Here is a 9,101-nt window from a genome sequence, read left to right on the forward strand (position 1 = left end):
AGATCAATAGAAGCTTGAACACTACCCTGTCCTTGTTTTCCTTCGACTGTTGACTGGAAGGAAATAAAGTGCATTACTGCAACTGCAGCAGATGCTATATGAAATTCTTCAATCGGATATTTTTTAAACAAGTCTCAAGACAACATGCTAGACAGTTCAGGAAAATTGAAAATCCAAAGATTTAAATGTCTAATTTGGTTCTTCAGCCTTTCCAGTTTACGGTACATTGACATCTTTTCTTGAACTATTACAGCATTTAGAGGATTATTTTCATTAACATTTTTTTTTTTACAACTTAATCCTTTTTGCTGCTGAACTGAAGATTTAAATTGTTGAAACAAGGATTCTACTTTAGAAGATTGTAGCTGTTTCTGAAATACATTTAGAAATATAATGCCTCATCTTGACCGGAACAGCCCATAGACAATCCAGGGTAATAACTGTAGGTTTTTCAGAAACACCAGGAGACTTACCAGGGCCCGAAGAAGTGTATAGTGAGACCTTTTGAGCTCCCACAGCCACCGTTTCAGCTCACTGCCCTGTCTCGGGCTCCTCCAGGGCCCCAGTGCTTAGGTGCAAGTTTCCTGGGACTGTCAGATATGTAATTTCAGGAGAAGGGCTCAAAGCAGCAATTCCCTCCGCCGTTCCAGCCAGATTGCAGTACTGGAAATGATCAAGAAACAGCACAAAGAGTAAAGTACAAAAGGCTTTATGTATGTATATCTGGCTGAGTGTATATATATATATAATAACAGGAAAGGTATATAGGCCTATATAGATATACAAAATTAAAAAGGTACTGTATATGAAAAACACATCACATATGTTAAAAAAAATACAAATGTAGGCCCGATTTTATAACATGCGCACGCAGCCGCGCGCATGTTATTTTGTAAATTACGCCTGCCAGCTGGCTGCCAGCACACAATCCCCCGGCACGGCCCCGCCCCCGCCCTGCCCCTTTCACAAAGCCCCGGGATATACACGCATCCCGTGGCTTTGAGCGCGTCGCCGGGCCTATGCTAAAGAGGCTTGGTGCACGCAGGAGTGGTTACGCGCGTAAATCCTTTTAAAATCCGCCCCCATGGTATTTAAGTTCACTTCCCTTATCACATCCCCCTTACTGATAAGTGGTGCAGCCTCAAGTCTATCTTTGCTAGAAGTTGACAAAAGATTAATGGAGCTGGGGACAAGGATTTTATAGGGTGTGGTACATAGGTAGGCACAGTTCAGATTTCTTTATTTGAAGTGGTCCTAAGCTATAAATCATAATTCCTGCTGGCAGTGTTTTAACTTTTTGGTGGGGACTATTTTGTCCCTACACGTGCGTCTAAAGTCTTCTGGTCCGCTTTCTCTATTCCTAATACACTTGGTCATCCCTGCTCCTATGCAGCCAAGTATCTGGCTTTTGCTGTCACTTTATCCACCTGTTTGGCCACCTTAAGGTCATCGGATGCAGTCATCCAGATTCCACTGTTCTTTCATGCTTAGAATAATTTCCCCACCAGTACTGTACCTCTCCCTTGCACACTTGCAGCATAAATTCATCCTTGCATTTTGTTTTTTAGCATTAAATTAGCTGCCAGATCTTAGACCATTCCTCGAGCTTTGCCAGATCCCTCACGTGTTCCGCATGTTCTGCCTGTCTACCCTGTTACAGATTTTGGTATCGGCAAATAGACAAACCTTTCCCAACAATCCCGCAATGTTGCTCTAAAAAAAATGTTGAAAAGAACCAGTCCCAAGGGCAGATTCCTGAAACACACCGCTAGTAATACCCCCCCCCCCCAATCCCCCCATTGCCCTTTGTCACTTCCCAGTCAACCAGTTTCTAACCCAGTCAATCACTGAAGGGCCCATACCACGAGCGCTCAATTTATTCATAAGTTCCTTATGTGGAACCATATAAATGTCAAAAGCCTTACTGAAATCCAAGTACACTGTATCTAGCACTCTCCCCTGATCTAACTCTCTGGTCTCCCGATCAAGGAAATTAATCAGATTCGTTGACAAGATTTACCTCTGGTAAAACCATGCTTGCAATCCACTGGACTCCAGAATCTGCACTATTTTCTATTTTACCAGCAATTGGCTCACGACAGATGTCAGACTAAGCAGCCTCTAGTTCCCAGGCTCCTTTATGACTAGGAACCACATCTGCCTGTCTCCAGTCCTCTAGAACTACTCTCTAGAGCATTGAAAAGGTCAACCATTGGAGCTGCAGGAACCTGTCTAAGTTCCCTTAATACCCTCGGATGCATCCCATGTGACCCAATCACTTTATCTACTTTAAGTGTAATATTAGCTCCTCAGGAAAAGACACTTCTGAAAATCAGTTACCTCATTTCCAATCTTATTTATGGTCATTTTATTTGGTCCTGACCCTGGCCTTTCCACAGTGAACACTGAACAGAAATATTTGTTAAGCAATTTTGCTTTTTCTTCCTTTCCTTCATCTCTTGAGTCTCACAATGCCACTTTTGCACGTTCTTCTCTCACTAACATATAAAAAAAAAGGCTTGTCCCCCTGTTTTTGTATTTGCCATTTTTTTTTCAAATATTTGCATTTCTAACTACTTTCCCCACTTAGCTTTCCCAAATATTGTCACCTGTCTTCTTCTATCTGTGAAACGTTGCAGTTTATGAACGACACTTTGAACATTTAAAATCCACAAAAGGGCCTGGGTGAGGGAATAGCCCCAAAGAGGTTTTGAATGGGGTGTGGGAGCCCCCTCTTAGTGTAATTTGAAATTCCAGGGAAGGGGAAGGCAGACTGTCATTAATCACTTCTGAGAAATGTAGTTAATACTACCGTATTGCTGACAGTCTTATCTCCCGCACCCTGTTCTGTTTCATGCTGAACGTGGGTGTGGCGAGGACACAAGAATGTGAAGGGCCAGTATCTTGCAGATTCCCTCTCTGACAGGAGTCAGTTAGATGAGACACTCGCACACCAAGTAAGCACTACTGTAGATCCCAGAACAAGTAATATTTATTAAATTCAGTCGGTTATAAAATAATGCAAGAAGTAGTATACAAATGTAGCAGAAATACAATGCAATGCAATATGTCCAGTATGCAGTGCAGTCTTTTTCGTAAAAGAGCTCAGGGTGCAGAACGCCTGTCTATCCTTCTCATGTCTGTTTTAATCTACTGCTGGTCTCATTCTGTGAAGCTTCTAAGTGCAGTACTCACGGGCTGATGTAATAATCTGGGCCTTAAGAAACTGTACGCTGGTTTTCAATGCGCATTTTTAATGCCCAGATGAATTTTTTTTTTTTACCTCCTGATGCAGTAAGCTAATGCATTGGGAATTAAAAAAAAACACTCTTAAATTTTAAAATGCACATTTTAACTTAGGAAGGGCGTGGAGGCATCCCTGACAGACTATTGCTTAAGTGGTGCCAGCCACTGCCAGCACTTAGCCAGATAAATACTGATTTATCTGGCTTTCTGGCGCAGGTCACTGCTACTTAGCCAGATAAAGTACATATCCAACTAACAGCCCGATACTGTAAAACCGCGGGAGAGCGGACGAACGCCCGCTCTCCCGGCGCACGCACCAGCCCTTCGCCGGTGCGAGCTATCCAGTATGCTCCAGCATGCAAATTAGGCGACGCGGTGCAAACGAGGGAAAGGAGGCGCTAGGGACACTAGCGCGTCCCTAGCGCCTCCTTTTGGCCCGGAGCGGCGGCTGTCAGAGGGTTTGACAGCCGACGCTCAATTTTGCCGGCGTCGGTTCTCGAGCCCGCTGACAGCCACGGGCTCGGAAACCGGACGCCGGCAAAATTGAGCGTCCGGTTTTCGGCCCGACAGCCGCGGGCCGAATTCAAATTTTTTTTTTTTTTTTTTTACTTTTTTTTACTTTTGGGAACCTCCGACTTAATATCGCTATGATATTAAGTCGGAGGGTGCACAGAAAAGCAGTTTTTACTGCTTTTCTGTGCACTTTCCTGGCGCCGGAAGAAATTAGCGCCGACCTTTGGGTCGGCGCTAATTTCTTAGAGTAAAATGTGCGGCTTGGCTGCACATTTTACTTACTGGATCCCGCGCGCATACCTAATAGGGCCATCAACATGCATTTGCATGTTGAGGGCGCTATTAGGTGCCGCGGGTGGGCCGCGTGTTTTCCTCCCCTTACTGAATAAGGGGTAAGGGAAAACACGCGTCCAGAGCAGGCTGACAGTGTGCTCCGACGGAGCACACTTTACTGTATCGACCTGTAAGTAGTGGCAAACTGTGCCAGATAGCCAGATAAGTACTGGCTTTTCCAGTTATCTGGCAACTGCTTCCTGCTGCCAGATAGACTGATACATCAGTGTTTATGCAGGTAAGTAGCAGTGGCAGTTGCCCCACTTACCCGAATATGTCAGTAATTATGACGTTAAGTGGTGGCAGTGAGCACATTTGGTATAACAATATTATTGTATACCATTACTCACACCCACAGCAGTGGACTTATAAGATAGCTTAATGAATCAACAAATTAAGCATCTTTTCATCTGTGGTTACCAATGATTATATATTAATTCTGACATCCACAGTGTTGGAATTGGAGTTCAAGCAGCCATATAGGCATCCGTTTTAGCCTATTATTGGCACTTTATGAGGTTTCCCCAGTTTGATTTCATACAATCCTCTTGAATTTGAGCTGGACTTTTTCATGTTTTTTTGTTATTACATTAGTGTCTAGCATTTGTTGGATCCTTTTTGTTTACTATAAGAGAACCTGCAGTGGCTTTTAAACTTGTCGGAACTCCTTTCTGAGAGTGTGGGTAATCCTACATGCCTCTTGTTCCTGGCTGCAGCCTGAACCCCGGAGAGTGGCAATTAATGGGCAGCAGACAGAGCACAGATAGTTGGGACCTGTTTTGTGCAGCGCACACAGCACCTCCTCATTTCCCGCCCTCATCTTTGAATTCTTCAAGCCTCTGTCTTCTCCCCAGGCTGAGTGAGACAGGGGCAATGTGCACTGAGCACTGGGTTTAACTCACCTGTGAGCAGCAACAACAGTGCAGGAGCTCTAGTAGCCAAGGTAGCTAACTGAGCTGGCTGCCTACACTACCCCAACTTCTCCCTTCTTCTGTGGGAACTGGTGCATTGTGATGGTGTCGTGTGTGTCGCTCTTCCTTTGTTTTAAACTTTGCAAGAGACGGTGGAGATGCTTTCAGTGCCTCCCCAGCTCTTCTTTTGGCCATATGTCTGCACTGCCTGCTCCAGAGAGGCTGGTGTGCCACATGCTGTTTTTAGTAATGTAGATGTTCCTTGTGCATAAAAAGGTTGGCAAATACTGCCGGGGGGGGGGGGGGGTTGATGCAATAAGACATGCGCTGAAAACAGGCGCAGGTTTTGAGCGCCCTTTTTCTAATGCACGTGCAGCCACATCCCTGTGCGCCCTGATGCAATATTTAAATGAGAGGCAGTGTAAAAGGTGCTCTATGGGGGAGAATGTGCGTCTCTGATGCTCAAAAGGTTATTGCATCGGGCGCCCACAACTGCAGCAGGTGCTGAATAGGAGCATCCGTTTTTAGTGCGCTACTTACGGTTATTTTGCTGAGATGCCGATTTTAATGCTGCAGTTTATTATAACAGCCGCCCGTTGCTACGGGCGTCTGAATTGTGCGGTCCTAAGTAATGTGTGTTTCTTTTTGAGCAAATCAATATACATTTGTTTTTCGCCACCACGAGCAGTAAATTCAAGAGCCAGAGCAGGATGCATTTATCGCAACATAGAGGACCATAGTTTGTAATGTTTCTCCTGAGCCCTTGACTGGAAGTTAACGTTACTCCACCTCCAGAGCTGGAGTTAAATTCCCTGAGTTGAAAAATGTGTTTTGGGTGCCCGGCACTTTCCTGCATCAGGCGGGAATAGTTAATGTCCTCATCTAAATGGAATTTGCGTGCATTGGATGCTAATGGGTTCACGTTTGTTAGGGCACGCTACTCTCCTTACGGCATTGGGTGCTAGTCTAGCGTGTCCAGAGCACGCGCCCAACCATGCATAAACCTGTGCACACTTTATTACATCAGTCCCTGGATTAGGCCATGCCTCCTGCTCCATGACAGAGTGCGGAATACCTTTAACCTATGAGCAGTTTTATCAGAATCTCACCAGCAGTAAACCATAGTTTGAGGACCTTTTTGTTCCCACATCACATTATGTTCCAAGAGCAAGGTGAGAATCACAGCTGTTTAAAGTATCTGGCCTTCGTTCACAGAGGGTTCCTGGGACATACGTTTACAGGAAAACTCTCGTTTTATTCTGCCTGCTACATTTATTGAACTTTATTCTCTCCTGTAGTTTTAAAATACTGCTGGAAATCTGAATGTAGTGCTGCAGCTACTCCAATCAATTCTAATGACTCAACACGGCCATGCTTAGCTTTTGCAAGTTATACTCTTAAGTTCCCTTTTTCCAGAAAGTATAACTCAAAAACTAGTCCCGCATATATTGTTAGTCCAAGAAAAAAATAATGGAAAACTAAATAAATGCTTCCATTTTGTCTGAGGAGGATGGTGGTTTGCTATCCATATTAAAAATAATTTTAAAGGTACTGACTCAGGGGAACGGAAGTCAATAACTAAAACCAGAAGATGTAATAGAGCATGTCTTGCCAGCCCCCCAAAGCGGTGGTGATTGCAGGAGGATGAGAGCGAAGCAAGACCTGCCTTCCGGCTGCACTGCGCCACCGCCAGCAGAGAGGTCTCCTGACCCTGCTCCCACTCCTGAGGAGCCTTTTCAGCGGGGGCAGATGCTGAGGCCCCCAGCTCTGAGAAGGGCGAAGCTGCAGCTGCATGTTAGAGAGCCGGGAGAATGAGTCAGGGACTGCGCTGCTGTGAAACCCCCACCTCCCATGCAGAAACCAAGAGAGGGCGGGGTCTGACAGAGGAGCAGATTCTGATGCAGCCTCAGGCTGGCTCCTTAGCATTCAGCTGCAGCTGCTCCCCTCCCAGCGACCGAGTCCATGACCCTAGGTAGGGTATTTTAGTAGTGTTGCTGCTGGCTGGCAGGGGTGAGAGGGAGGATTTTTTTTTTAATGATGGCTGATTGAGAGATGGAAAGAAAGGTGAATGATTTTATTTTCCCCCTAAATGACCAATTGGTGGCTGGCTGAGAGGAGAGGGAGATATTTTTCTGAGAACAATACTGTTGGGGGGGAGGGAAAAAGAGAGGGCCTTTTTTTGTTGTTTTTGATAAGAGAAACTTTTTTTTTTTTTTTTAAATAGAAAGCAATGTTCTTAAACTGGCTAGTTACCTTCTTAAAATGACAGAAACCCGTTGCAGGCTGACCCATGAGATGAAAGCTCTCGTCAGGAAGGGAGTATATTCTGCTCCCCACCCCCACCATTTAAGCCTATCCCAACTCCAGTTTAAAACTAGCTGCGGCAGAGTTCATCTTCGTGCTGTGAAACACGGGACGGTGTTGCTCCTATTCCCATGAGCCAGATTCCTGAAAGGTCTCGCATAGCTGATCCTCCAAATAAAGGATCCTCCTGTCCCTTGGGATCTAAACGTAGCCCTTGCTCAGCTCATGAACCCGCCCTTTCGACCCTTCGCCGCAGAAGAACTAAAATTCCTTCCTTAAAGTATTATTTTGATAGCTGTTACTTCTGTCCAAAGAATAGGTGAATTATAAGCCCTGCTCTCATAATCTCCTTGTACTCGGTTCTTTCACAGCAGCGGAGTTTTGAAAACTTATCATAAATTTCCCCTGAAAGTAGATGCTTTCTTTTAAATCAATCCGTTCTGTTGCCTGCATTGTTTCCAAGACCCCCATACCCAGGCGGGCGAGCAGGCTCTTTACACTCTGGCCTGCATTAGAGCTTTTTTTTGGAGAGGATAAAATCCCACAGGAAATGCTCCCAGCTGTTCCTTTCTTTTAAACCAGCCAAGTGGTGTTTTTTTTCTTCACTTACAACGTGGACTCTTTCAACGCCGATGGCTGATTGCATCACATGTCGTGATAATTAAGCAGGACCATATCTTCTGAGTACGGCGAAAGCCCATCCGGTTAGGGTTACGGCAGCATATCCTCACTCTGCTGCCCTAGAAAATATGTCTAAGGCCGCTCCATGTGCTTCCATCCATAGCTTCACTGCTTACTACTGCCCACAAATGCTTTGTGTCACGACAGCAACTTTGGACAGGCAGTTTTTTTTCTGAAGCTTATTTAATTCCTTCAAATTTTCCCTTCAACCACAAACCATGCACAGGGGTTGCAATGGACCACTCTTGGCTTGCAGGTGGGAAAACACGCAAGCTAAGTTGCTCACCTATAACAGGTGATCTCCATTGCAGGATAAATCAACCACACAATCCCTCCCACCTTCCCTCTAGAGTAGAAGGTTAGTTTGCTATAAGGACTGAGGGAACGTGCAGGGCCTACAACCGCACAGGAATCTCCATGCATAGTTGGAAATACCTTGCTTTTTTTAAATCATGAGAGAACTTTTCTGCCTCTGCTTTGTCACATGACTTCACCTACTTGTATGGTTGATTTATCTTCTGTCTACAGAGAACATTAGCTAAATGTGAACAATTTATCTTTTGGGATTATCTAGTCCATGCAAAGGGTGCTGCTTTAGAAGTGCCTATTTGCTATAACAGATGATTTTAGGCTATTTTGGTAAGGTGTTTCGAATAATAAATTGTTTGCCCCAAATGGGACAGTATCCCTTATGTGTTCCGTACAGCAGGTATTAATGTTAAAATCTACAAGTTTACACTTTTGGTGGCATTAATTTTACAATAATTGTGTTGTAGCATCCCTTTCCTCATTGAGATGTAAGGGCAATTTAGAAACTTTTTTTTTTTTCCATTTACCCAATGTCCTGCTGGCTTTTTTGTATGCAAACTGCCTGAGGAAACATGACCAGGGTCCGCCCTGTGATATTCTGGAGCCAATTTCCTTTTAGAAATCCAAATTTAAAAAAATACAGACCCAATTACCCCATTCTGGGTGCTCTCTGCTTTGGCCTACTGCCTCTTCCACCAGACCATTCCATTCGATTACTGCAAGCTATAAAGATTCTGAGTGGTACAAGAACGTTCAACTAACGTTTTCTTTCTCCGGTCTCTAGTAGATCTCCGGATTTTAACT

The sequence above is a fragment of the Rhinatrema bivittatum genome, chromosome 13 (genome assembly GCF_901001135.1).
Source record: "Rhinatrema bivittatum chromosome 13, aRhiBiv1.1, whole genome shotgun sequence".
NCBI lineage: Eukaryota > Metazoa > Chordata > Amphibia > Gymnophiona > Rhinatrematidae > Rhinatrema > Rhinatrema bivittatum.